This window comes from Tursiops truncatus, chromosome X (genome assembly GCF_011762595.2).
Source record: "Tursiops truncatus isolate mTurTru1 chromosome X, mTurTru1.mat.Y, whole genome shotgun sequence".
In the NCBI taxonomy this organism is placed as follows: Eukaryota; Metazoa; Chordata; class Mammalia; order Artiodactyla; family Delphinidae; genus Tursiops; species Tursiops truncatus.
In genome coordinates, this window is record NC_047055.1 from 94,071,717 (window position 1) to 94,099,470 (window position 27,754).

The window sequence follows — 27,754 nt, forward strand, 5'->3', positions numbered from 1 at the left end:
TTCACACCCATCAGGGTGGCTATTTTCAAAACCCAGAAAAAACAGAGAATAACAAGTGTTGACGAGGAAATGGAGAAACTGGATCCCTTGTGCACTGCTGGCCGGAATGTAAAATGGCGTAGCCACTGTGGAAAACAGTAGCCAGGCACAAAAGGACAAATGTATGATTCCACTTATATGAGGTCCCTCGTGTGGTCAGATTCTTAGAGACAGAAAGTAGGATGGTGGCTGCCAGGAGGAAAGAAGGAGTCAATGTTTAACGGGTGCAGAGTTTCAGTTTGGGAAGATAAAAATGTTCTGGAGCTGGATGGTGGTGATGGCTGCCCCAAAATGCGCATGTCTTTAATGCCACCGATCTGGACTCTTCCACAAGGTTAAGATGGTAAATTTTATGTTACGTATATTTTACCACAACAAAGAAAGAGGATAGTGCTCGCTTCAGCAGCGCATACACTACAATTGGAACCATACAGAGAAGATTAGCGCGGGCCCTGCACAAGGACGGCGCGCAAATTCGTAAAGCACTCATTTTTTTTAATGCAGAAAAAATATGAAGACTAGAATAAAAATTTCCTGGGAGAGGGAGGGATAAATGAGGGGTTGGGGATTAACAGATACACAGTATTAAATGTAAAATAGATAAACAACAAGGACCTACTGTATAGCACAGGGAACTATAGTATCTTATAATCTATAAGGGAAAAGAATCTGAAAAACAACGAGTGTGTGTGTGTGTGTGTGTGTGTGTGTGTGTATCACTGAATCACTTTGCTGTACACCTGAAACTAAACTAAACTAATATTGTAACTCAGCTATACTTCGATTAAAAAAAGAAAAATTTCCTGGTATCCGAAAACCTAGCTCATGACATGCACACGCATAAAACAGTATAAAAAAGGATCTCTTCTAAAGTAAACTTTATACTCCATACACACGCAAAAGTTTAGCTCAAGATTTGAGAGGCTTTGCTGCCTGGAGATGGAATTTAAGAAAGACACCAGTTTCCTTGTTGCAGTTTTGCACGTGTTGAGAGAGGGACTGGCTTCAGCCACCTGCGAGCTAATGGCCAGAGAGACTCCCCAGGCGGGGATGGTCCTGAGCCAGGGAGGCTGGACATGGGCTGGACAGGGAGACCGTGGGCATGTCATTTCCCTTCTCTCTCTTCTCTGTCTACAGCCTGGGTCAGAGGACACAGGGTTAAAAGCTGAGACACGCAAAGCCTTCCTCAAATCCTCTCTGTCTCTCCCCACCCTCCTCCCATCGCATTTCTTCTGTGGAACCTTCCACGAACTCTTCCTTCCCCGAACTGCTGGAACAGTTATTCGTTCCATATGTGTCTTTCAGCATGTCTGACTTACTGTTTAATATCACGAGCCGACTTTGCACGGGTGTGTGTCTTCTGGCCCCAACTAAACTAGAAGTTGCCCGAAGGTAAAACTGATGCTTAGCCCCTCTTGGATCTCTTTAGCTCTCCCATCAGTGTCTAGTGCAGAAGAAGCAGCATGTACATCCAGACGATGGAATATGATTCAGCGCTAAAGAGAGATGAGCTAGCAAGCCATGAGAAGACGTGGAGGAAGCGGAAATGCTGATTACCAAGTGACAGAAGCCCGTCTGAAAAGGCTACCTGCTGGATGAGTCCAACTACCTGACATTCTGGAAAAGACAAAACTATGGAGACGGTCAAAAGATCAGTGGTTGCCAGGGGTTGAGGGAGAGGGAGGGATGAATAGATGGGGCACAGAGGACGTTTAGGGGGTGAAGCTATTCTGTATGATACTGTAATGGCGGATGCATGACATTAGGCATTGTCACAATCCACAGAATGTATACAGCAAAGAGTAAACCCCAATATAAACTATGGACATTGGTCAGTAATAGTGGATCCATATGGAGTCATCAATATTGAACCAATATTCTAACGCAAGATGTTAATAATAGGGGAAACTGGGGCTTGTACATGGGAACTCGATACCATCTGCCCAGTTTTCCTGTAAACCTAGAACTGCTCTAAAAAAGAAAATTTATTTTAAATATATATATATTTATGGAAAAGAATGTGATATGTATATATAAAACCGAATCACTTTGCTGCACAGCAGAAATTAACACAACATTGTAAATCAACTATAATTCGATAAAATAAAATTTTAAACTAAAACAATTTTTTAATATATATATTTATATAGAGTTGGATAGTTGAGTAAATATTGGACCATCCACATGGATACATCCAGTTATGAGGGAGCTGGGAAGATTTACCCAGGCCTGACATCTTTCAAAATCTAGTAAAACATAGTTGGGAGTAAATGAAAGTTTCTTCTTGAAGCCAAAGAAGAAAAATTAGGAGATAAGCATTTATTTGTGTGTTAAAATTTACGTAGAAAGTTGCTAGATTTGCCTGTAGGTGTTTGTGTTTCTTTACATTTTGCCCTAATTAGTGTTATCATATGTTGTATTAAAATCAGAACTCATTTTGACAGAGAATCAAAGCGTCCTTAGTGGGTATCTGACATCCCCTTTCCAGGCCTTCTCTAGCCCAGACCTCTGAAGGGAAGGAACCGGCCACATATCACATGGCTTCATTCAGAGAACTAAGGAAGGGAGTTAAAAACCAAATGAACAACATTACAGCAGTATCACCTGCCTACCAAACAGTTTCTGGAAAGACAGTATTCAGGGAACTGCACTGCACAGAGAAACACAAAGGCTCTGATGTCAACAGATACTTGTCAAGAAAGTGCTTGACCGAAAGGCAGCGGGCAGGACGGCCATTCCAGGTGGTCATTTTGTTTCTGTAACAGCCCAGGGCAGGTCCACGTCAGTGGCCTATGTGAACTTCCAGAGCCTTCCTGCCCCTCCAAACCCACAATACAATGACATAAACAGGTTTAAAACACTTCTGTATTTCCCAAATATCTAGCCTTCACTATACTAAGCTTAATGTATCTGCAGCAAGAGCCACTAACTCATGTTATTTTGCCGGCATCCAGGGCTCGTGACCTCACAGTGTACATGCGCAGAAAGGAGAGGCAACCGACTGCCTCCAGCGGGTGGTCCTGACAGTGGGTTTTTTTTTTTTTTTTTTTTTTTTTGGTACGCGGGCCTCTCACTGTTGTGGCCTCTCCTGCCGCGGAGCACAGGCTCCGGACGCGCAGGCCCAGCGGCCATGGCTCACGGGCCCAGCCGCTCCGCGGCACGCGGGACCCCCCCCGCAGACTGGGGCGCGAACGTGCGCCCCCCGCACCGGCAGGCGGACTCCCAAGCACTGCGCCACCAGGGAAGCCCCTGACACTGGGTTTTGAGTGGGACTTTCCCACTGTCCCTGAGTCCCAGGTAACTGCGTTTCTCAGCTTCACACCGCACCACGGTTCCTTCTTTCCTTTATCATACTCCCCCAGCAGCCCCCCATGCCAACTTCTGATTAGAGGCTGGAAAACAGGCCGTAGGAGGGAACTAATTATTTAAGTAGGGGACAGAGAGGCCCGGGAGTGGCTTGGAACACTCTCCGTGCATCTCGAGGCTTATTGCTGCGGGCCATGGTGACTAGCAGTGGCTTAGGTCAGGTTCTCCAGAAGGAGAGCCCCAGACGTGGATTCTTGTGCAAGTGAATTATTGATGGAAGGGCTCTCAGGAGACACAGGTAATGGTGGGAGGGAAGGAGAATAGGGCAGGGAAAGAAGCCAAGCAAAGATGGAGGTTTGGCCAAAGCCTAGCCTCAGCCTGATCCCCTGGAGGGAGGCGGGTAGGGGCAGGGGAAAAGGAGGCGGGGCAGCACCACAGAGTCATTCATTCCCATACGTGACACAGGGGGTGGGCCTTTATAGCTCCCATATCAGTCAGTCACCGACCGCAGGCCACCTCCATGGGGGGCAGGAGGGCACGTAAGCCCCCAGCCATCAGCTCTGGGCGAGGCTGCTCCCGTAGGGTGGAGGGCTGCTCCAACAGAGAAGGCTGTGAGCTGCTCAGCTGGGATCAATGCAGGGCATCTGGCTAGACACCACCAGCAGCCACAAAGGGCTGCCCTCTCAAACAGAAGCAGGAGAGAGGTAAGGTAGAAACAAGAAAAAGCCTCCTGAGGGGGCAGGATTCTTCAGAAGTCCTTCCAGCTGCCTGTCATTAGAACAGATGGACAGGGAACGGCCTCAACTCAAGTGGATCCTTCTAGGCACATCCGAGCAGAATGTCTGTGCAGGTGCCCTCAGAACAGACCCAATCTGAGAACCACACACGTACTCCTGCTGTCAAACAGTAGCCTGAGACCTAAGGGGCTCCCCAGCAAGCTTCCAGAAGAGTTGAGTTCTGACAACAGCGGCAACCTGTACAGACGTTACTCTGCCAGGTGCTGTTCTAAGCGCTTTATGTCTGTTACCTTCATTTAATCCTCACACCAACCACAGTAGTGAGGCGTGATTATTGGCCATCCCCATTTTACAGATGAGGACACTGAGGCTCAGAAAGGTTCATTAATTTGCCCAAGTTAACAGTTGGAAGTAGCAGAGCCAGGATTTGAACCTAGGTAGCCTGGCTCGGGAGGGCTACACCACCGCTCTACCGCCCCTGGCTGTCTAGCTGGAGTACATGATGCTATAAGGCAGGAGACCACCACCGTGGATGCCTTCAAAGGAGCGTGTTTATACATCAGAATCACCTGGGGGTGAGTGTTGCACTACAGAATCCAGAGCCTCATCCTGAACCTATGCAGAATCCAGGGCTGAGGGCCAGGTGGAAATCTATACATTTAACAAGCCCCCCAGGTGTCTGACACAGATGGCAACGCTGAAACCCCACAATGATTCAGATTGAAAGAGTAGAGGCCAGTTTCAAATTCCAGCTCTTCGGGCTTCCCTGGTGGCGCAGTGGTTGAGAGTCTGCCTGCCGATGCAGGGAACACGGGTTCGTGCCCCAGTTCGGGAAGATCCCACATGCTGTGGAGTGGCTACGCCCGTGAGCCATGGCCGCTGAGCCTGCGCGTCCGGAGCCTGTGCTCCGCAACGGGAGAGGCCACAACAGTGAGAGGCCCGCGTACCACCAAAAAAAAAAAAAAAAAAACCAAATTCCAGCTCTTCCACTTTCTATCTGTGTGACCTTGGAAAATTTCATTCAACTCTCTGAGCCTCAATTGTTCTCAAATCTAACATAAAACCAAGGACTTCCCTGGTGGCGCAGTGGTTATGAATCCGCCTGCCAATGCAGAGGACACGGGTTCGAGCCCTGGTCCGGGAAGATCCCACATGCCGTAGGGCAACTAAGCCTGTGCGCCACAACTACTGAGCCTGTGTGCTACAACTACTGAAGCCCACGCACCTAGAGCCTGTGCTCCGCAACGAGAAGGCACCGCACTGAGAAGCCCGCGCACCGCAACGAAGAGTAGCCCCCTCTCGCTGCAACTAGAGAAAGCCCGCGCGCAGCAACGAAGACCCAACACAGACAAAAAAAAAAAAGAAAAGAAATTTTTTTAAAAAGCTTTTAAAATAAAACTAATACTTCTCCTATTAAGATTTTGTGACATTTAAACTGTGAGTTGCTGTACATCTGGTATAATTCCGTGAATACATATTTGAAACTGTGTACATGTATATCTTACACATATATATAAATATCAGACAACAGCCAGACAGAATAAAGTAGTAAGGGTGATTATCTCTCACAAGATAAGAGGGTGGGATAAAGGGGGGTAGAGAGTGAGATGGGAAAGGCTTTCACTTCTTACTCCATGTATTAAATTTTAATTTTTTATAAAGAGAACGTATTAAAGTTTTGCATATGTAAAATGTATTTAATCAAAACCCAAAAGACTAAATAGAATCATCTAGGTAAGTGCCTGGCCCACAGTACATGCTCAATTAATGGTCGCTGTTGGTCTTATCATCGTCCACAAACATTTGTTGAGTGCCTATTATGTGCAAGTCATCATATTTAGGCTGCATCGGGAGGCAGAGAAGCACAAAACAAAGTCCCTGCTCTCACATGCACAAAAAAAAAACCCCAAACGCCCAATGGCAGTGTTTACTTTGGGACCAATGAGTGCTATAGAAAATAAAGCCTTTAAGAGTTGAAATGAGAGAGATCATTTCCAGCTGGCCTCTTCAGGGGAGGTGGGGCTCGCAACGAGGCATTGAGGAAAGGGGAAGATTTCAATAGGCAGAGAAAGGGGGAAAGAACATTCCAGTGGCAAAAAAGAGCTTGGTTCAAAGGGCAGTGCGACTTGGTGGGCATGTGCAGAAGATGCTGAGCGGACATTTGGCCCCGCGGGCCAGGCTGCGGGATGCAGTCGTGCCGGTCCCAGGCGGGCCATCGCAGGCCTCCCCTCCCACAACTGAAATAACACAATCTCTGGCCCCATCCCTTCTGGTGCTTGGAATGGGGCCAAGATCGACTTTCTCAAAGATTCTTGACCCTTGTGGACCAAACGTAGAATGGGAAGAGAAGCGGCCACAGAGATTGAAAAAAAGAAGTGGATCCTCTCCCCCAGCTGCTGGGCCCAAGTATATGCAGGGCACATGCTGGGGATGCGGGTGAGCCAGGTGGGGGCATGCGTGGCAGCGTGGGTCTGGGGGCGCCGTGTGTGTGTGTGTGTGTGTGTGTGTGTGTGTGTGTGTGGACTGACGCGTGAGCGTGCACGTCGTTCTGACAGGCGGCATTTCCTGTGATTGTGTGCTGTGATCTACGGGCTTGAGTTATGAGTGCAGTGTGTGCTAACCGCATTCCTGAAGGCTAATCTTCCTGAGCCACTGAGGAGGAGGCAGAGGGGAGCGGGAGCAGCAAAATATCTGTCCACGGAACACACCCTCTGCCTTCCTAGTACTTCTGCTTGGGATGAGGGTCCCAGGGAGCGTGGGTGGCACCGGGAAGAGGCAGGGAAAGGTTCACACAGGGCACTGACACGAGCAGGACCAGAGCTGCCCCTGCATCAGCAAATACCGCACCGCGGCTGTGCACTCCGCCACCTATAAAGCACCCTGACATCTTCCTGGATCTGGTGCCTGTGTGTCTATATACGCAGTGTGTATGCAGAGAGCTAGAGATAAACACTTTTTTAAAAAGTTAAAGCTTGATTAGCTGAACACCACGAGGCCCTGGGAAATTGAGTTTTAGAAAAAATTTGGATAATTGGAACAGCAGAGAATATCAAGCACGTTAAATACACAAGTCAGCTGAGCACAGAGTTTATGGCAAGCTCTGATTAAGACGAAGTTTCTGATAATCAGAGTTTTAAGGGCAGAGGCTCATTTGAATTTTTTCTGTCGAAAAGAGAGATTAGATATCATGTGCACGGAATATCTTGTGATATTTTCCATTCTTCCCAACCCCGCCTGAGTCACAAACATGCTTTTCTATGTATGTATTTATTTTGTAAAAAGTACTCTATCCTTTGGTCTGCCCCAAACTACCCCAAACAGGACTTGCCACAGATGTGTTTATCAGATTGTACTGCAAACGCTCGGAGAGGGCAAGTCTGCCTAACGTCTAAGTGATTTCAAAATCAAAGCCATCCCAGACACACCAGAAGCCTAAAGCAGCCAAGAGATAGGCCAAGTTTATAAACTTCCATAATATGTTTATTGCATGGATGGCAATCACCCAATATCCCTGCCCTCCTGGGTCTTAGATCAGAATAGTTCCACAAAAAGAAATCTGTGTTTGACTGCATTTAACCAGTCATAATTCCAGATGTCTGGAATATTCCAACACCAGGCGTGGGGATGGGGAGGAAGAAAGGAAGCTGTTGCTCATTCGGCAACAGTCTCGTAGTCTGCGGTGGCGTGTCTAGTGGGGCTGCTTGTGCCGTTTCCTCCTGTCCCTAAAGGAGAGGTGTCACGGGAGCGGTCATTGTATTTAGGGCAAGTCGTTGTCCGCAGCCACAGGCAGGCTTTTCTGTCCACCTCTGGAAACCCAATGTGTCACATCAGAGATATAATTTCTTAATGAAATGGCGAGAGTGTACCTAATTTATGCCAGGACGGAAAACGCTGACGGGGCAGAAAGGACACTTGTTTCTGCTGTAACAGGGAGCACGTGTGGGCCACGTCACTCAGGAATGAATCAGACCAGCGTCCTGGGGCAGTCTGCTAAGACAATTGCCTCCTTGCCAGCTCCTGTAAAGTGTTAAAGATATTTACTGCGTGCATACATGCCGGTCCACTCCAACCCTTTCACTGGAACGCAGACTTATGTGAGTTCAATCCTTTGTCCCAGACCCCTTCCTGAGCGTAAGAAAAGTAGGATGGTGCTATAGAATCATCAGTGCGATTCATTCTGCCCTTTCCTCTAGGGCTTTTCTGGCAAACATTAAACATCACGAGGGACTTCCCTGGTGGCGCAGTGGTTAAGAATCCGCCTGCCAATGCAGGAGTCACGGGTTCGAGCCCTGGTCCGGGAAGATCCCACATGCCGCGGAGAAACTAAGCCTGTGCGCCACAACTACTGAGCCTGTGCTCTAGAGCCCACAAGCCACAGCTACTGACCTTGCGTACCACAACTACTGAAGCCCGTGCGCCTAGAGCCCGTGCTCCGCAACAAGAGAAGCCACAGCAATGAGAAGCCCGCGCACCGCAACAAAGAGTAGCCCCCGCTCACCGCAACTAGAGAAAGCCCGCACACAGCAACGAAGACCCAACGCAGCCAAAATATAAATCAATAAAATAAATAAACGTCATGACACCCCATTCAAGGGACGCGAAGTACTCATTTCACAGACGGTAAGACTGACACACAGGTTTTGCCTCCGTGACACCTTATAGCCAACGGGATAGATTTTTTTCCCTCTCCGGCAAAGTGGGTGTGAGATGCATTGATGAACTTTTAAAAATTTTATTGAGGTACAGTTGATTTAAAATGTTGTGTTAATTTCTACTGTACAGTAAAGTGATTCAGTTATTCATATAGATACACGTTCTTTTTCTTATTCTTTTCCATTATGGTTTATCACAGGATACGAATACAGTTCCCTGTGCTCTACAGTAAGACACTATTGTTTATCCATTCTATATATAATACTTCGCATCTGCTAATCCCAAACTCCCAATCCATCCCTTCGCCACTCCCCCTCCCCCTTGGAAGAGATGTGTTGATGAACTTAACCTAAGGCTTGGGTATGGTGTCAAAGAGGTCAGGGCTTCTCCTGACGGTCGTGGGGCTGCGGCGGGGTCTGGAAGTCTGGAGCCTTTGTTTCCTGCTCAACACTGGGCCAGGAGGCATCAGTCATGGCCAGGTGCAAGAGAACTTTCTCTACGCCAGAAAGTCTCCAAAGTGGGGGCACACACACCCTAAGTGGCACACAAGACAATTCTTTGAGGGGTAGTGTTCATGGGTTGAATTCTGTCCCCCTCCCCAAAATTCATATGTTGAAGTCCTAACCTCCAGGACCTCAGAATGCAACCTTATTTGGAGATAGGATCTTTAAAGGGGTAATAAAGTTAAAGTGAGATCTTTAGGGTGGGCCCTAAAAAATATGACTAGTGCCCTTATAAAGTGGGGAAATTTGGACAGAGATACACATAGGTGAGACAATATATTTCTGTTGTTTAAACCACCCTGTCTATGGTACCTCGTCACGGCAGCCCAAGCAAACTAACACAGATAGGAAGAAGATACTAGAACTTTAGAATTTCTGTTTATATCATTTGCCATGTCACTTTGCAGTGCTTCCCACTGTGGGGGGGAATATACTCCCCCCCATGCCAGTGACATTGCACTTGACCAAAGGAGTATTAGTGGACGTGGCTTGTGAACAGGGCTGTAAACGTGTTGTGTGGTGTGTGATTTGCCCTCTTGAGCTTCTGCCGTCACTAAGAGAAGAACAGGTCCCAGGTGGCTACAATCACATCAGCCTGGGCTCCAGACCTGCACAAAACCTGCAAGCTGGAACCAAGCCTGGCCAACCTGCAGCCTGAAGTCGCCCAGCCCAGCCAAGATCCATTAAGACCCCGCAGGACCAGGAGCGCCAAAAAACCATAAATGCCTATCGTCGTGAGCCGCCGAGTTTCGGAGTGTTTGTTTCGTAGCATCATCGCAGGAGGCGTTGACTGTTACAATGACCGATACGCAACATGTAGATTGACCACATGGCCTCACTCAGGCTGAATGTCACTGCTCGGCATGCAGTGTGACAGGCAAGGAATGCCAAGGGAAGAGGGACAGTCCTGGAACTTGGCTGGCATCCGCCTCGCGTGATCTTTCACCTCAGTAAACGGCCTGTTACGAGTGCCATGTCGAGTGATTTGCAAATTATATGATCTTGCTCTAGCTAAACTAATCATCACAAAATGGGCAAGGGGCTTGAAATGCCTCCTCTAAAGAAACCATGGCTTGCAGATAATACTATGAAAGCAACCACCAGCTAGGAAGGAACTGGTCAGCTCCGGGTTCCAGAGCTCTGCCAGCCCGATTAGGAGGAAACACCGTGATCTGAACCAGATTTGACAGAGTACGTTTTAAAAGTTTCAGACTTCAGAAGATCATTTGAGATGCAGATTTTCGACTTCTATTCTTAAGAATGGGCCTCGCACACATATATATGGCCTTATGCTCTTAGCAGAAAACGTTAGCACATGAATGTGATTTGTAAGTAAATAAATATACTCCAAATGTGCAAGAAATGTTTCACTACTCGGGTCAAGACCACTTGAAAGTCGCTTGAAAGTGAGTCCAGCCTATCAGACTGATTTATTAACCTTTTGGGCGAGTTCATTGTTTTTAATGTTGAGGGATTATTAGGGTGCCATTGTGAACATGGGAAAGACCCGTCCCCTCGAAGTGCAGTGTGCAGAACCCATGGGCCCTCCAGTGTTTGGCTGTGTTCACCCTGTTTCTAAAGCCTGGGGGAGAAATTGATGTCACGCGGAAAGTGAGGACGCACCTCAGTGCCGGGCCTAAGGAGAACCTTCCAGAGCGGGGAGCTGACGCGCTGTTCAGCAGAGAGGGTGCCCAGGGCAGGGGGGCCCTGCTTTGGGCCCAAAGACTCCTCCCAGCTTCAAGAAGTCCTGAAAGGGCCCAGCTCTGCTGCCCCGTCCCGACTCCAACACCACCATTCAGGGCATGGAGACAAGGAGACACACCCCACTCCCAACCAGAATCTCACTCTGGGCACAGACACTGGGCAGCCTGACTTCATGCCCAACTCTGATTAAACCAGAAAGTGTCAAATAATGCTGACCACTCCCTCCACTCCAGAAAATAAATATCTTCCTCCCTTGAACTCTTTTGAGCTGCATCGTTTCTTTTTCTTTTTCTTTTTGTTTTGGCTGTGCCGCACAACTTGCAGGATCATAGTTCCCCCACCCGGGATCAAACCCGCACCCCCTGCAGTGGAAGCGCAGAGTCCTAACCACTGGACCACCAGGGAAGTCCCTGCATCGTTTCTATCTTCCCTACGATGCTGACCCCATTCTGTCTTCAAGTACTGTCACTTAGACTTCCGCATGGGTGCGTCCCGTCTCAAGGATGTGGGCCAGGCCTTACGGAGGTGAGGACCCCATTTTATATTCCTTTGAGTGTAGAACCTATTTAGGGAGCTGGGTGCATGAGTCCCCGGGTTTCTCTCTGGGCTGCTGTGAACATAGGGCATTGCGTGGGTTATGGGTGGAGGGGAGGGTACTGTTTGACCCTGAGGTCTCTGTTCTGAAGGATTTTCATCAAATTCATGGGAGGCCACCCATGCCCGGGCATTACTATGAAGAGACTGGGACAGAAAGGACGAGGAGGTTATACCAGTTGGGGCTGGAGCAGGGACGCAGACCACGATGAGGATTATGGAGGAAGGGCTTCATAATGGAACAAGAGCTGACCCCACTGTGGGAGAGTCTGGGAAAGGAAGGGTCCAAAGGCGAGGCTGGAGGGTCCAAGGAGAGTCACTAGCCAGCCCTCCTGCAGCCAGGCGCGAGCAGCTACCAGAGCAGGGCCACGAGGGGGAGTTGGGGGAACAGCCCACGGAAGATGTGTCTCTACGTCTGGTGGCAGGCCTGGCATGGCTGTGGCTCAGCAAGGCCTGCAGAGCAAGGACAAAACGGCCCCTTCCGGCGCCTCCTGTCTTTTATTGCATCTAACCATGATGGCCAGAGACGAGTAGCAGCTGCTTCTCTGCCACCTTCCAAATGTTGTGCAAATTTCTCTTCTGATCACCTCTAATGTGGAATCATAAAAGGAAGGGAATTCTGGAAAAGGCTCCAGCTTAGCTGAGGTGACACGACACAAAACCACCACAAGATTTGAGCTGTCACGGGGTCCGCCATGGCTCTTCTGCACAGCTCCTTTAGAAGTGAGGAGTACACTGCTTGTCCTCAAACATTTCTGTGCCCCAGGCTTGGCAGATGGACTGGGCTCACGGAGGGAAAGACCTTTATGGGACAGCACCTTCCAAATCTCACCAGCAGGTCAAGCTCGACACTGTCCTGTTGACCCCCTTATCACTCAAGAAGAACGATTTCAGCTTGAGAGACTCAGAGAGGAAAATAGCTAAGGGCCTATGGCAGACTGTATTTTCCAAAGAGGGACTGAACTGTGTCCCCGCCCCGCCCCCCCCCCCCAACGAATCCGTATGTTAAAGCCCTAACTCCCAATATGACCGTATTTAGAGATGGGGCCTCTAAAGAGACAAGTAAGGTTAAGTGAGGTCATAAGGGTGGGGCCCTAACCCATTAGGATTGGTGTCCTTATAAGAAGAGGAAGAGACACCAGGGACTTGCACGCACAGAGGGAAAACCACAGAGAGGGTGCCTGTCTGCAAGCCAAGGAGTGAGGCCTCAGGAGAAACCAACCCTACCAACACCTCGATCTTGAACTTCCAGCCTCTGGGACTGTGAGAAAAGAAATGTCTGTTGTTTAAGCTACCCAGTCTGTGGTATTTTGTTATGGAAGCCCAAGCAGACGAATATGGCCACCACACTATCTCCCATCCCACAGGCTCTTCTTCAAATGTGACAGTGACACTCCAATGACAATACTTCCGATGGTGGTGTCTACACCCTCTTGCCTTGAACCTGATCAGGCCTTCATGACCGCCTCAACCAACAGAATACAGCAGAAGTGAAGCTACGTGACTTCCGAGACTAGGTCCTAAAAACGCCATGCCCTTCTACCTTGTTCCCCCAGGACACTCACTCTTAGAACCCAGCCACCATGCTGTGAAGAAGCCAAGAAGCCACAGGGAGAGGCCACGTGGAGAGTCCACAGCCAACAATCCCAGCTGAGGTCCCGGCAGCAGCCAGCATCGACACTAGATGTGCGATCGAGGGAGGCTTTGGGTGATTCCAGCCCCCAGCCACTGAGTCACCCCCTACCCTTTGAGCCACCCCAGAGGCCATTCTGTCCCCACTGGCCACGTCCAGACTACAGATTTGTCAGCAAAATAAATGAGTTGTTGTTGTTTCGAGCCACTGATTTTGGTGTGATTCATTATGCAGCAGTAGATGACCAGAAGAGAGGTCCTCAGAACAAAGGCATGACCGCCTAAGAGAAAATGGGGCCAAGCCAATATATAGGCTTGACCTGTTGTGGGGGGTATTGCTGTGATTTCAGACAATCAAAGCGGTGCAAACCTCCGGCATCAATGCAGAAAAACAGGCTGTCAGATGAGCGGTCCTCTGAAGATCACACCCACTTTACGATTCCTATTCATTTTCCGGCAACTCTGAACATCTTCCCAAGGAGATTTTTTTATTCACGTTGGTCAAGCTCTGGCCAGAGTTTAAAGGAAGCGTGTATACAGAAAGAAAATGGTGGAATCGGGAGGTTAAGCTGGAGGCTAGAATAATTAAAGGTTAAACTCCAGGTTTGCATTTGGTATTTATAGAATTTTCCATGCTTGGTGTGAGGGTTTTAAAACCAGGCTGAGCAGGGAAGCGCCTTTCAGCTCTTAAAGGAGGAAAAGGATTCTAACACAAGGAATCCAACCTGCCTAGTTCAAAGTTTTAAAAGGAAGGATAATTAAGCTGCTTTGTGGCTTCAAGTGATGCTGGTAAGGTGAACAGGGCTGGGAAAGGAGGCTCTGTGAACAACACAAAGCCAAACAAAACATTTTCTTTCCCTACCCGGCACCCAGGGCTGTCAGCAGCGGTTCCCTGGGTCCTCGAAAGCGGTTTTCTGCCCCTGCTGCTCCCTGCTCTGAAGGCGCGTGAGTGTTGTTTATAGCGTTTGACACGAGCCAAGGCAAGCATGGGGCAGCAGTGTTCCGGCAGGCGCATTGTGGGGGTTACCAATGGATGCGCGCGAGGGATGTGGGTGGAGGCGGAGGTAGCGGGGACCCGGCACCCGGTGCTGGCTCGCGCACAGCTGCGCTCTGAGGCTGAATGCAAACTCCCCGGAATGCACTTCTGCTTTGCTCCAAGCTTCCTCTCGCCTCCTTTATCCCCCTCCCGTTTTCAGTATAGAACTTCAGAGAAACTCCTCTCTCTGTCTTTCAGCTTGTTGTTATCTGTTTGCGGGACATGGTTGTCTCTTTTTGTTTCCTGAAGCTTTGATGGGGCTGGGGATGAAAGGTCAAAGGAGGCGAGGCCAGGGGTGTCTGCGCTACAGGCTCAAACTACTTCTCCCAAGAGTTTTCCAAATGCATCCTGCTCCCAACCTTCAAAGGATGCGGGGTGCAAAGGCTTGTGAGAACTTGTCTAAACTGGCACTGCATTTCTTTGTGAAAATCTAGTTACTGAGACAGGCTATAACGCAGCTATTCAGAAAGATGATTATGAAGACCATGTGGCAACATGGGAAAGGCAGGCGTGACATAACATTAAACGAAATAGTAGAACTCCAAACTGTGCCTGAGGTACTGTCATAACTATGTTCAAAGTGGATTAGGAGCAGGGACTCAAACAGACACTTGTACGTCAATGTCCACAGCAGCGTTATTCACAGTAGCCCAAACGTGGAAACAACCCAAGTGTCCATCGACGGATGAATGGATAAACAAAATGATCAAAAATTCCTCTTTGACCTTAAAAAGGAATGAAATGTGGAGACCTGCTACAACACGGATGAAGCTTGAAGACGTTATGCTAAGTGAAATTAGCCCGTCGCAAAAGGATAAATACTGTACGATTCCAGTTATACGAGGCCCCTGGAATAGTCAGATTCAAAGAGACAGACAGTAGAAAGGTGGCTTCAGGGGCCGCGGGGAGGAGGGAATGGGGAGTTGTTGTTTAATAGATACGGAGTTTCTGTTTGGGATGACGAAAAAGTTCTGGAGATGGATGGCGGTGATGGTGGCACGACATTGTAAAAGTACGTAATACCACTGAACAGGACACTTAAAAATGGTTAAGATGGTAAATTTTATGTTATGTATATTTTACAATAAAAAAACTGGGCTTCCCGGGTGGCGCGGTGGTTGAGAGTCCGCCTGCCGATGCAGGGGACACGGGTTCGTGCCCCGGTCCGGGAAGATCCCACATACCGCGGAGCGGCTGGGCTCGTGAGCCATGGCCGCTGAGCCTGCGCGTCCGGAGCCTGTGCTCCGCAACGGGAGAGGCCACAACAGTGAGAGGCCCATGTACCGCAAAAAAAAAAAAAAAAAAAATTAACTTTTTTTAAAGTGCATTAGGTAGATTGGTGACTGCCAGAGGCTGGGAGGAGGAGGGCATAGGGAATAACTGCTTAATCAGTACAGGGTTTTATTTAGGGACGATGACAATGTTTTAGAACTAGATATAGATAGAGGTGATTGGTTGTACAACACTGTGAATGTACTAAACACCATTGAATTGTTCACTTTAAAATGGTTAATTTTATGTTATGTGCATTTCATCTCAATTTTTTTAAAAACTGGATTAGGAGGAGACTGAAAGGGAATGTGGAAAACTGAGAACTGTTTAATGCGTTAGGATGGTTAGGACTATTGGTGGATTCATTTTGATTTCTGAAAAAATGGTTAAAATACAGTTTGTGCAATGTATTTTTTTTTTTTCGGTACTCGGGTCTCTCACTGTTGTGGCCTCTCCCGTTGCGGAGCACAGGTTCCGGACGCGCAGGCTCAGCGGCCATGGCTCACGGGCCCAGCCGCTCTGCGGCATGTGGGATCTTCCCGGACCGGGGCACGAACCCGTGTCCCCTGCATCGGCAGGCAGACTCCCAACCGCTGTGCCACCAGGGAAGCCCTGTGCAATGTATTTTTTACATATTAAAAAAAAACTGTCAGGTAGAAAATCTGTCACAAAAAAACAGAATGTATACGGGATTAACATATACACACTACTATATACAAAATAGATAACCAACAAGGACCTACTGTATACAGGGAACTGTGCTCAATATTTTGTAATAACCTATAAGCGAAAAGAATCTGAAAAAGAATATATACCTATGTGTGTGTGTATATATATATATAAAACCGAATCACTTTGCTGTACACCTGAAACTAGCATGATATTGTAAATCAACTACACTTTAATAAAAAACAAAACAAAACAGGGGAATTGCCTGGTGGTCCAGTGGTTAGGACTCCATGCTTTCAGGGCCAAGGGCCCAGGTTCGATCCCTGGTCAGGGAACTAAGAGCCCACAAGGCGCATGGCACAGCCAAAAAAACCCCAAACAGACCATTAATCGACTAAAGCAAAGTCTCTTACTTTTTCTTAAGACTTGTGGGGCAAGACTGTACAGAGAAAAACCATAAGGAAAGATAGTGAGTCCTTACCAATCCATCAAATATATATATGTTTAATATCCAGTGTCCCCAGCATGACGCTGGGCCCTGTGGGAGGCCCAGAAGATGAGGCAGAGTGTCCTTTTGGAGCTGACACTGTAGGGCTAACTTGTACGACGCTGATGACAAGTGTGTGAGGTCAGAAAGAAGCTGAAGCAGGCTGCCTAAAGGGAGTGGGGGCACCTCAGCTGGACTTGGAGGGATGGCAGGGTCTGCACAGGCCAAGGGCAGAGAGAGGTCCTTCTGGGTGTGAGGGGACAGGCAGCGGGCAGGAACGCCAGTGTCTGTAGTCAGGGAAGGAAGGGGAGAGCAGAGAGGTGTGGCGGGCGAGTTGAATGAAGCCCAGTTAAAACACCCCCCTTGAGGGATAAACACCATAGACAGTGGGGAGCCACGGTTGGCTCCTACGCAAGGGATGGAAGCCATATTTTCAGATGGGGACTCTGCCAGAATGACAGTAGGCCTTGGATCCCCTTTCGCTTTCACTCAGGGGGCCCAGACAGGCCAAAACACAGCCGGACACCCCCAGCCCTGACATGGATTACAGTAGCAGCAGCAGGGAGCAATTCTGGAAACTCTGTTCTCTCATTGATGGTTTCTAGTTCCTCGTCCCCAAAGGGAACACTTTTAGAGAAAAATGATATGTCTGGTTAAAGATTGAGGATTGAACACATGCGTCCATCCCTCTGCTCCAGGCCAAAACTTCATGAAGATGATAGTAATGGGATTTTCAAAAGGCATTCACCTGCAAGTATAAAGAGAACGAGAAAGGAGAAAAGAGCCAAGAGTTTTGGAAGCTGGAAAGCAGAAGGTTGTTTGGTGACTAACTTATAGCAGGGCTGAGAGAGCTGAGTCTCAAACTGGCTGTGGGGAAAGCTGAGAAGCGGCCTGAATGGATGGCGTCGCAGAACCTCTCCCCGCTCCAAAGACTCAGAAGTGGCAATGCCAGGTACTTCTGGAAGAGGAGGTGAAAGTGGTACTAAGAACAGGAGGATCAACTGAAAGCCCATTTAAGAAGCAGTCAGATGTTCGGATGCCTTTCCCTGTGCTGTGAACCTAAGTGACTGTCCCTTCACTCCCTCATCCCCCATCTCAGACAGAAGACTGGACTTTTATTTAGTACCTGGAGAGGGTTTTAAAAAGGGTCTTTGCATAGAAAACAAACTTATGGTTAACAAAGGGGAAAGGGTGGGGCGGGGGATAAATTAGGAGTTTCGGATTAACAGATACACGCTACTGTATATAAAATAGATAAACAACGAGCACCTACTGTATAGCACAGGGAACTATATTCAATATCTTGTGATAACGTATAATGGAAAAGAATCAGAATGTATATAAAACTGAATCACTTTGCTGTACACCTGAAACTAACACAACACTGTAAACCAATTATATTTCAATTAAAATAAAAATTAAAAAAATAAAAATATTAAAATTAAAAAAATTAAAAATATCTCTACTTTTGGATAGAGATATAAAGCATAGTTGAAAACAGGGAGATTAGATATAAGTTTTTTTTTTAATGAACATTGTACCCCCAGCCAAGCTTCCCTGCTCATTCAACTCCCAGAAACTTGATATTCAGGCTTGGACCCTCTAGGAAAGAGATCGAATACCGACATCAGAGATTTGCCAATTAAAAGTCTTACCTAGATCAGCATAGAGTGGTGGTTCTCAAACTTTAGCCTGCAGGGGCTTCCCTGGTGGCGCAGTGGTTGAGAGTCCGCCTGCCGATGCAGGGGACACGGGTTCGTGCCCCGGTCCGGGAAGATCCCACGTGCCGCGGAGCGGCTGAGCCCGTGAGCCATGGCCGCTGAGCCTGTGCATCAAAAAAAAACTTTAGCCTGCATAAGAATCCCCTGGAGGGTTTGTTAAAACACAGACTGCCAGGGTTTCAAATCCAATAAATCTGGAGTGGGGCCTAAGAATGTACATTTCTTAGAAGTTCCCAGGTGCTGCTGCTGCTGGTCTGAGGACCACACTTAGAAAACTGCTGCTCTAGAGTGAAGTCTGCAATTGGCAAGCCACATCCCCACACACAGAGGTTTCCAGCAGCTTTTTAGTGCCCTGCTGTAGATGTGCACACATAACTGTGATCACCAGACGTCTAAGGGAAACCTCTAACATGAATGACCAAGACCAAAACAGATGAAGCAAGCTGAAGGAAACAAACTATGCTGAGAAATGTAAATTTCACACATGCGCGCGCACGCGCACGCGCACACACACACACCTACCTATCAATAATGTCCCAGAAGAGACATTATTTTAATAGCATTAAAAAGAAGCATTCAGGGAATACAAAGAAACTTTTAGAGAGTAAAAATCGGGCTACTGGAAAATTAAAATATGACAGCAGAAATGAAGAAAATAGTAGAAGGATTGGAATGTAAAGTCTAGAACGTTTTCCAGAAAATAGAGAAAAGAAAAGGAGATGAGAAACAGAAAAACAGTTTTTAAATGATTACTCTAAAAGTCTAAATAAAAGGAGTTTTAGAGGGCTTCCCTGGTGGCGCAGTGGTTGAGAGTCCGCCTGCCGATGCAGGGAACGCGGGTTCGTGCCCCAGTCCGGGAGGATCCCGCATGCCGCGGAGCGGCTGGGCCCGTGAGCCATGGCCGCTGAGCCTGCGCGTCCGGAGCCTGTTGCTCCGCAACGGGAGAGGCCACAACAGTGAGAGGCCCGCGTACCGCAAAAAAAAAAAAAAAAAAGGAGTTTTAGAAAGAGAGAACAGAGAGACAGAGGGGAAGGAAGCATCAAAGAAATAATTCAAGAAAATTTCCCATCCCTAAGGGACACAATCTTACAGATGGAAAGGACCACAGAAGTATCTAACACAATGGATGAAAACAGACTCACATAAATACATATCATCATGAATTTTTAGAACATTGGAGACAAAGACCCTTAAAGCTTCGAAAGAGAAGATATATACTACATACAAAGGATTGAGAACATTCCTGGCTTTGGACTTCTTAATAGCAAGTCTGGAATCTGGGAGAAAATAGAAAAATGCCTTTCAAAATTCTAAGGGAAAGTAATCCAATTTAGAATTCTATATCCAGCCAAACGATCGGTTAAGTGTGAGCATAGAAAGAAAACTTCTCTGACATGCAAGGTCTCATAAAGTTGCTGCCTGTGCATCCTTTCTCAGAAAGCAACTGGAGGAGATGGTCCACCAAAATGCTGGAAAACATCAAGAAAGGGGAACACGTGGAATCCAGGGAACTGGGGATGCCACCCAAGATAGAGGCAGAGGGAATTTCCATGATGAAGGAGGCAACCCCAGGGTGACGGCTGAGCCCCAAGCATAAGAAGCGACCAGCCCAGATAGGAGCTGCTCAGAAGCCTCTTGATAAGCCAGGAAGAGGGACTTGAGGCGTCCGGACACAGTGCAAATCTAGTAAATTGAGAAAGAGTTTGGGTTGCAGCAACCTTCTTAAAGCAGAGGCAGCCAGAAAGGTGGTAATAAAGCTCAGTGACTACAGCCTGAGCTGAATTCCAATTTTCCATACAAAGATGAAAGGTCCTGGCTCCCGCCTCTGCCTCCCTCCACCGACAGCCACATCCCCATGCATATTTGGGAAGGCAGAAATATCTAGGCCAATTTTATCATACTAAAAAGGAAGAAGAATCATCGAAGTTCAAACTCTCCATCATCAGACGATCTCAGAGTCTCCCCGATGTGAAATTCCAAATGTCTGGGTCCAGGTGCTCTCATGTGTAGAAGGGAAACTGGTGATTGGCAATGTTCATTGTTTTATTGAACAAGAACTTGCTTGCTGGGGTATAATTAGATGACACAGATTCCTTTTTCATTTTTTATAGGGAAGTATTTTGCCGTTACCTCGGAGCATAGCATGATATGTTTATGGCCAGGGATTTTTTTCACTGTGTAGTCTTTCTCTCAGCGGTTTGTTTAAAGTCAAAATGACACCAAAATGGAGAGCGAGTGGTTTGTGTTCTCACCCCAGCCCCACCCCAGAGCTGCAGCACAGGTAAGTGTCTGTCACCTTGAGACAGGCTGGGACCTAGGACCCTTTGCTGCAGTGCTGGCACCTGGACCTTCGAGCAACAGAATACAAAAAAAAACCTATAAGGGGCTAAAAGTAACTGCACGCATGCCCAGTTGGGGCAAATTAGGAACAACAAGATACAAAAAGAGCAAAAACCCAAGTGCCACTTCTGAGGTGTCAGGAGCAAAAGCAGGGGACTGTGCGTGATCCCTGAGCACAGCACCGCCAAGGGGGTGGGCAGACCTCCCAGGCCATCCCTCTGGCCCGACCCCTGGACGCGCCCCTACCCCACCCCATGTAAGGAACCAGCTCATCTCCCCAATCAGGGAGCCAGCAAGGACACCTGTTACTTGTTTTCGCTCCCTCGTGCTGCAGCACGAGTCCCATTAAAGCCTCGCCTGAATTCCTCCTATGGCCTCTTAACAATTTCTATTGATTTAAAGAGTCCAAGAACCTAGGTCGGTCACAACCTAACACATTTCCCTTCGGTGGAACTGGCCACCTTTAGTGATTCACATTAGGTAATGCAGTCCCATTCTGCAACTTTCGTGGCATAAAATGTAGGACTAATCAGGATAGGAAGATATCTCAAGAGGTTGAAATAAATAACAAGTCCTCTGCCTATGACCTAAAAAAAAAGGCACCAGAACAATCCATCCCATTGCTCCATGATACAACCAAGAGTCCTCCAAAGGAGACAAGACCCTGTGGACCAGGCTTTGGTCCCGCCCTGCTGCCTGTCATGATGCGCCCACCCGCCATGATGAACAACTGCCCGACACCCACTGTAAGCTCCTTCTGGGAGTCTGGCAGACCCTCTCCAGCTTCCCCATCCCACACCTCCTCTCTCCAGACCAGGGGTCCCTTCCAGACTGAGTCCAGACAGGCCAGCAGCACTCCTACCTGGTCCCTGTGCCCCCTACCCACTTACTTAGGTACCTTTCTCCCAGGATCCCAGGACTGGTCACTGCCCATCTCTCCTGGCACTGTGGCCAAGGGAGGGTGGAAAATATAGATGATTTCAGCTTTGAATCTGAGCACCTAGCAGAGTCTGGCATGGAATCGTGCCTAATAAATACTTGTTGAATGAATGGGTCAATGAACAAAACGAATGTATGGATAACTACGACTTAGGGGCTTTGGTAAATGCCAGATGAATTTCTGGTGTCATATGACCGCCCCCAAAATGCTAATACCAAAGGCTTAATGCTGCAGAGTCGTGGTCTTTGACACTCCACTGGGGTGCACCAACAGCTTTCATTTCTCTCTTATGTTTTTAGGATAAAAAAATCTACATAAAGTCATAATGTAAATACTAGTGGAGATTAATTTCTTTTTATTTCTAGATTAAAATCAATGTGACTAGTCTCTATGTTTACTGTGCAGATCGCCACTTAAGGATGCCCTTACCTGGCCAGTAGGACTGTGAACCGCAGTCACGGGTGGCACGCACGCGGCTTCAGGAGAAGGGCAGGAGGCCCACTCCGTCCTCCACTGTCAGCATATTGTGACGCATTGCGGCTTACAGGTGCCTAGTGATGTGGATTTACTGATCATATGACCTAGTTTTAGCTTAACTCCCAAATGAGCCATAGGGCTTAAAAAGATTCCTGCGAAGAAACCATGTGTTAAAAATAATACTAATAATACAAGCACGCTTGAACAAGATGGAGGCCGAGCAGATGTTTCTTCTACTATGAGCTCTTTGTCAGCCACGTCATGTGGCAGAAACAGCCATAATCTAATCAGATCTGAGCCGAAGTCAGCCCCCAAATTGAAATTATCAAGAGACAATTGGAAACATGAGTTTCCCATCACCGCTGTCTTAATGACAAGCCTGGCCTTGAGTGTATATGGTATATGGGGACTATCTGGTGAACGTCACAAGCCTCCAGAACAGAGGTCCTTAACCATAAATAAATACATCGGATTACAAAGGAAACCGAGGAGGTTGAAATCTTTATCAAATTATTCAAACAAATTTGTGTTATAGATACGTACGTATGGGCTACTTTAGTAAATCGTTAAGTAACAAGATCCGTGGCAGATCTAATGACTACCGTCATTTCACAGTATTGATGAGCATATGTGATATTTTAAGATATCTGCTAATACTACTGAGACTTGTTGCCTATGTAAGTAATTGAAGGAAATGCTAAGCTGTAGTTAGAGGCTAGTGAAAATGGAGATGCCGTTTTTCCCCCATCGAATTCACAAACCCTGTGAATTCTATCCTTGAACCTCAAGTCAAGAACTGCGGTCTAGTGCGGATCAAAGGCTATTGGTCCCATCTCGCACAACCTTGTTACCAGGTGTTCTGTTAACAGAAATCACACATAAAAACGTTTATTACAAGCAAGCACAAAAACCAGTTACGCAATCTGGCTAAAAGCTACGCTGGATAGAGAAGTGACAATATTTAAGTGGCAGGATTCGACTAACCCTCCGGTTAGAACAGGCACAATGTCCTCTGTTAGGTGGCAGGCCACAGAAGTAAACGAAGTCTGTGGCCTGGGATGCCACACCCCAGGGTATTTCCCCTCTGGGTTCCTCACATTCACAGACCCCATTCAGGCAGCAACAGAGGTACTAGTACAATATTTCTTGCCAATCCCCATGTCTTTTTTTTTTTTGAAGTACAGTTGATTTACAATGCCGTGTTAGTTTTAGGTGTACAGCACAGTGAATATATATATATATATATTCTTTTTCAGATTCTTTTCCCTTAGAGGTTATTACAAAATATTGAGGACAGTTCCCTGTACTCTGTAGTAGGTCCTTATTGGTTATCTACTTTATTTATAGTAGCGTAGCCAAGCCCCATGTCTTGAAAACCACTTATTTTGTCAATATAAACTTTTTTCTAACATTTAAAAATGCTAATCAGTGAACCCTCTGGTACAGATTTAGATAGCGGATGTGTAGTAGGTGTCTTTGGACTGTGGATTTCCGATTCAGGTTTTTCGAATGTTAACTAACCATCCCAGAGGTGCGCATCCTTCATTAGTGTATTTCAAATGGAAACCCACCTCTTCTACAGTATAGATTTAAAACAAGCTATCTATACTGAGGCACTTTGTTATGGACTGAATTGTGTCCCCCCCACACACAAATTCGTAGGTTGAAATCTTAACCCCCAGTGCGACTGTTTTTAGAGATAGGGACTTTAGGGAGATAATCAAGGTTAAAGAGGTCATAAGGGTGGGGCCCTAATCCTATAGGACTGGTGTCCTTATAAGAAGAGGGAAATTTGGACACAGACACACAGAGAAAGGGGAATGCGTGTGAAGACACAGGGAGAATGCCATATGAAGACAATTTCTGACAATTTATTACATCTCTTAATTGCTGTGGGTCAGGAATTCAGAAAAGTCACAGTGGGGACAGCTTGTCTCTGCTCCATGATGTCTGGGGCTTCGGTTAAAAGCCATGAGGTCAGGGCCTGGAAGATACACTTCCATGATAGCACACTCACATGGCTGGCAAGGTGGTGCTGGCTAGTTGGTTTCTCACCATGTGGATCTCTCCACAATGCTTCTTGAATGTCCTTACAACGTGGCGCCTAGCGTCCCCCAGAGCAAGCTACACAAGAGAGCAAGGCAGGGCTTCCCTGGTGGCGCGGTGGTTGAGAGCCCGCCTGCCGATGCAGGGGACGTGGGTTCGTGCCCCGGTCTGGGAAGATCCCACGTGCCGCGGGGCGGCTGGGCCGGTGATTCATGGCCGCTGAGCCTGCGCGTCCGGAGCCTGTGCTCCACAACGGGAGAGGCCACAGCAGTGAGAGGCCCACGTACCACAAAAAAAAAAAAGAGAGCAAGGCAAAAGCTGCAATGCCCAGCTTAGTGATTATAGACAACAATACTGTATTATAAATTTCAAAGTTGCTAAGAGACTAGATCTTAATTGTTCCATTAAAAAAAAGAAATGATAATTATGGGATGTTATAGAAGTGTTAGCTAATGCTGTGATGGCAATCATATTACAATATATAAATGTATAAAGCCAACATGTGGTGCACCTTAAACTTATACAATGTTATATGCCAATTATATCTCAATATAAAAGAATTCTTTAAAGAAAGAAAGTTGCAATATCTTTTATAACCAACCTCAAAAGTCACATGCCAGCACACCTGCAGGAGTCTACAGGTCACAGTAGATTCAGAGTGGATCCACCCTGATTCAGTGTAGGAGGGGATGGCACAAGGACAGGAATACTAGGCGTGGCTCACTGGGCCCACCTTGGAGACTGGCTTCCACACCTCCCATCACCTCTATATGTGGATAATGATGCATAATAATGACAAGGACAGAAGGTCAGACATGGCTCTCCTACTCATGGCTTTTGAGAAAAATCCCAGCCAAGAAACATTATCTTAAAAGTTTCAGGATGTGTCTTCCCCTTCTCGTATTCATCCACTAGGGATCTAGACTCATCATCGTTACCATAATAACAATCATTATCTTTGTCACTGTTGTCAGTTACTGAGCATTCAACTATGTGCCAGGCACTGTGTCAGGTGTTCTACAAACATTATCTCCTTTAGTCTTGTCAAAAATCTTGGAAAAGGAAGTATGATGAGCCCCACTTTACAAATGAAGAAAGTGAGATTCAGAAGGTTAAGAACTTCACACCTAGCTAGTAATGGAACCAGAATTTGAATACGGGGCTCTCTGGGTCTTTGTTTTCTGTCACACTGCCTCCCTGTCTGTATTAGGGTTCTCCTGAGAAACAGAACCAATAGTGTGTGTGTGTGTATGTGTGTGTGTGTGTGTGTGTGTGTGTGTGTGTGTAGAGAGACAGAGATTTATTTTAAGGAATTGGCTCACATGATTATGGAGACTGACAAGTCCCAAGATCTTTAGTCAGCAAGCTGGAGACCCAGGAGAGCCAATGGTATAGTTCCAGTCTGAACGTCTTCAGGTTCAAAACCCAGGGACAGCCAATGTTTCAGTTGAGTTCAAAAGCAGGAAGAAACAGATGTCCCAGCCAGAAGGCAGCCAGACAGGAGGAGTTCCCCCTTACCCCCAGGAGGGTCAGCCTTTTTGTTCTCTTCAGGACTTCAACTGATTGGGTAAGGCCCACCCACATTACAGAGGGCAATCTGCTTCACTCAGTCCACCAATTCAAATGTTAATTTCATCCAAAAACACTCTCAGAGACTTCCCTGGTGGTTCAGTGGTTAAGAATCTGCCTTCCAATGCAGGGGACGCAGGCTTGACCCCTGGTCGGGAAACTAAGATCCCACGTGCCACAAGGCAACTAAACCCATGTGCCACAACTACAGAGCCCACGCACTCCGGAGGCCATACGCCACAACTAGAGAGAAGCCCGTGCACCACAAGGAAGAGCCCGTACGCCACGACGAAAGACCCTGTGTGCCGCAACTAAGACCCAACGCAGCCATAAATAAATAAATAAATAAAAACACTCTCAAAGACACACCCAGAATACTGTTTGACCGAATATCTGGGCTCCCGTGGCCCAGTCAAGTTGACACCTGCAATTATAGCTATCACACTGTCCTCCATGAACTCAACTTGCTTATCCTTGCACATTTTTAGTTTGTGAGACCAGTCTTGCTCTTGCTTGGTCTAAATTTTATGCTTTAAGGAGTCCTGCCCTCACCCATACATAATTCATGTATTTTCACAATTTTATTGATGTTGATAATATCTCCTCTTAAATTAGGTGGGGGAAAATAGAAGACAGAAGGAGTATTAGGGTATCCTAGTTCTAAATACTTTTTCTTAATAATTTGGGGAAAAATCAATGCAAATACCTTAATAGGAAAAAAACAGGAAAATACTTTAATAGTCTACGACAGTTTTTAAATTATAAAGTGCATCAGAATCACCCATGGACCTGTTAAAACACAGATGGCTGGGCCCCACCCCCAGAGTTGCTGTTTCAGTAGGTCTGGGATAGGGCCTGAGAATTTGCATTTCTAACAAGTTCCCATGATCCTGATTCTGCTGGTCCATGACCACATTTTGAGTAGGAAAATGCTAGGGGGAAAAGCGTGTCCATAATGTGCCCAGAACTGATATGGCACTCGGGGACCTGTGTTTCTGCTATCTTGGTACACTTCACCATTCTATGCCACCTCACAGTCCCAGATGGCTGCCTGAGCTCCAGCCATCAGGACTAGATTCTAAGCAAATGTTAGAAGGAACAGAGAAAGACCACTCCTTTTAAGGATACTTCCCACTTCCCAGAAGTTGCATGCAAGGCTTCCACTTACATTCCACTGACCAGAACTTAGTCACATGGCCACACTTAGCTGCAAAGGAAGCTGGGGAAAAATTTTTTTTTCTCCAGGAGGCTATGTGCCCAGCTAAAATTCTATTACTTTATTACTTATAAATAGCGGGGAGGAGGGGAAGAGCTATTTAGGGACAGTGAATGGCCTCTGCCATGGGGATCTTGTTTGGAACACAAAATAATTCGTTCCTATGTCAGCGTGTAACTTGGGCCTACCTTCCCTTCTGAGGCAGCGGCACAGTCCATGCAGCTCAATAAATAGGACTTAGAACCTTGCAAAGCCTAGTGAGTAAGGAATTACCAGTCTGGCCTATGTCACATGTTCTCCCTGCTAACTGCTAGAAGAATGAAGATGGAACTCCAAGGCTAGATACGGGCATTCCCGTGTTCCCTCTCACTGGTTTGGTTAATTGGTTATCCTGTTAACTGGCAGAGGTCTTGGTTTCCTCTGGATCGCTTGCCTTCTGAAATCCGGTAAGGACCAGACGTCAGCAACTTTAGGGGTGAATGTCCTCTGGAGGAAAGACCTGGAACTCCAGCAATGCACATAATTACACACGCTTGGTTCTAGAGAGGACATAGAATAAACAGGCTTTTAACAATCCCCATACCCGTGCCAGACAACAGAGGCTTTTCTAAGACCCCTCCCCCCACCAAATTCTGGGCTCCAAGGTGGAGGATGAGCCCACAAGATCTTGGCTGCTAAGAGGAAAGGAGGCGTGGGAAAAAAGTGCTACCAGAGTCAAAGCCCAAAGAGACATTTCCTTCAATGTTTGACTCAGTGGTTTAATTTTAAAATGCAGCTCTGGTTGATAAAACTGAGATGCAAAAAGAAACTGCT

At 47.1% G+C, this 27,754-nt stretch overlaps 1 long non-coding RNA gene and 2 other non-coding genes across 3 annotated transcripts in view; 2 read left to right on the forward strand and 1 right to left on the reverse strand.

Moving 5' to 3' along the window:
- LOC117310415 (uncharacterized) overlaps window positions 1-27,754 on the reverse strand; it is a 261,394-nt gene that overhangs the window by 208,482 nt on the left and 25,158 nt on the right. The window contains exon 6 of the long non-coding RNA XR_012329167.1: window positions 18,288-18,457. This is a non-coding gene — a long non-coding RNA (uncharacterized lncRNA). The remainder of the gene's footprint in view (window positions 1-18,287; window positions 18,458-27,754) is intronic.
- On the forward strand, window positions 430-536 carry LOC117310536 (U6 spliceosomal RNA). The gene has a single exon (XR_004524676.1). It is a non-coding gene; the product is annotated as a U6 spliceosomal RNA (small nuclear RNA).
- On the forward strand, window positions 16,408-16,480 carry TRNAS-CGA (transfer RNA serine (anticodon CGA)). The gene has a single exon. It is a non-coding gene; the product is annotated as a tRNA-Ser (tRNA).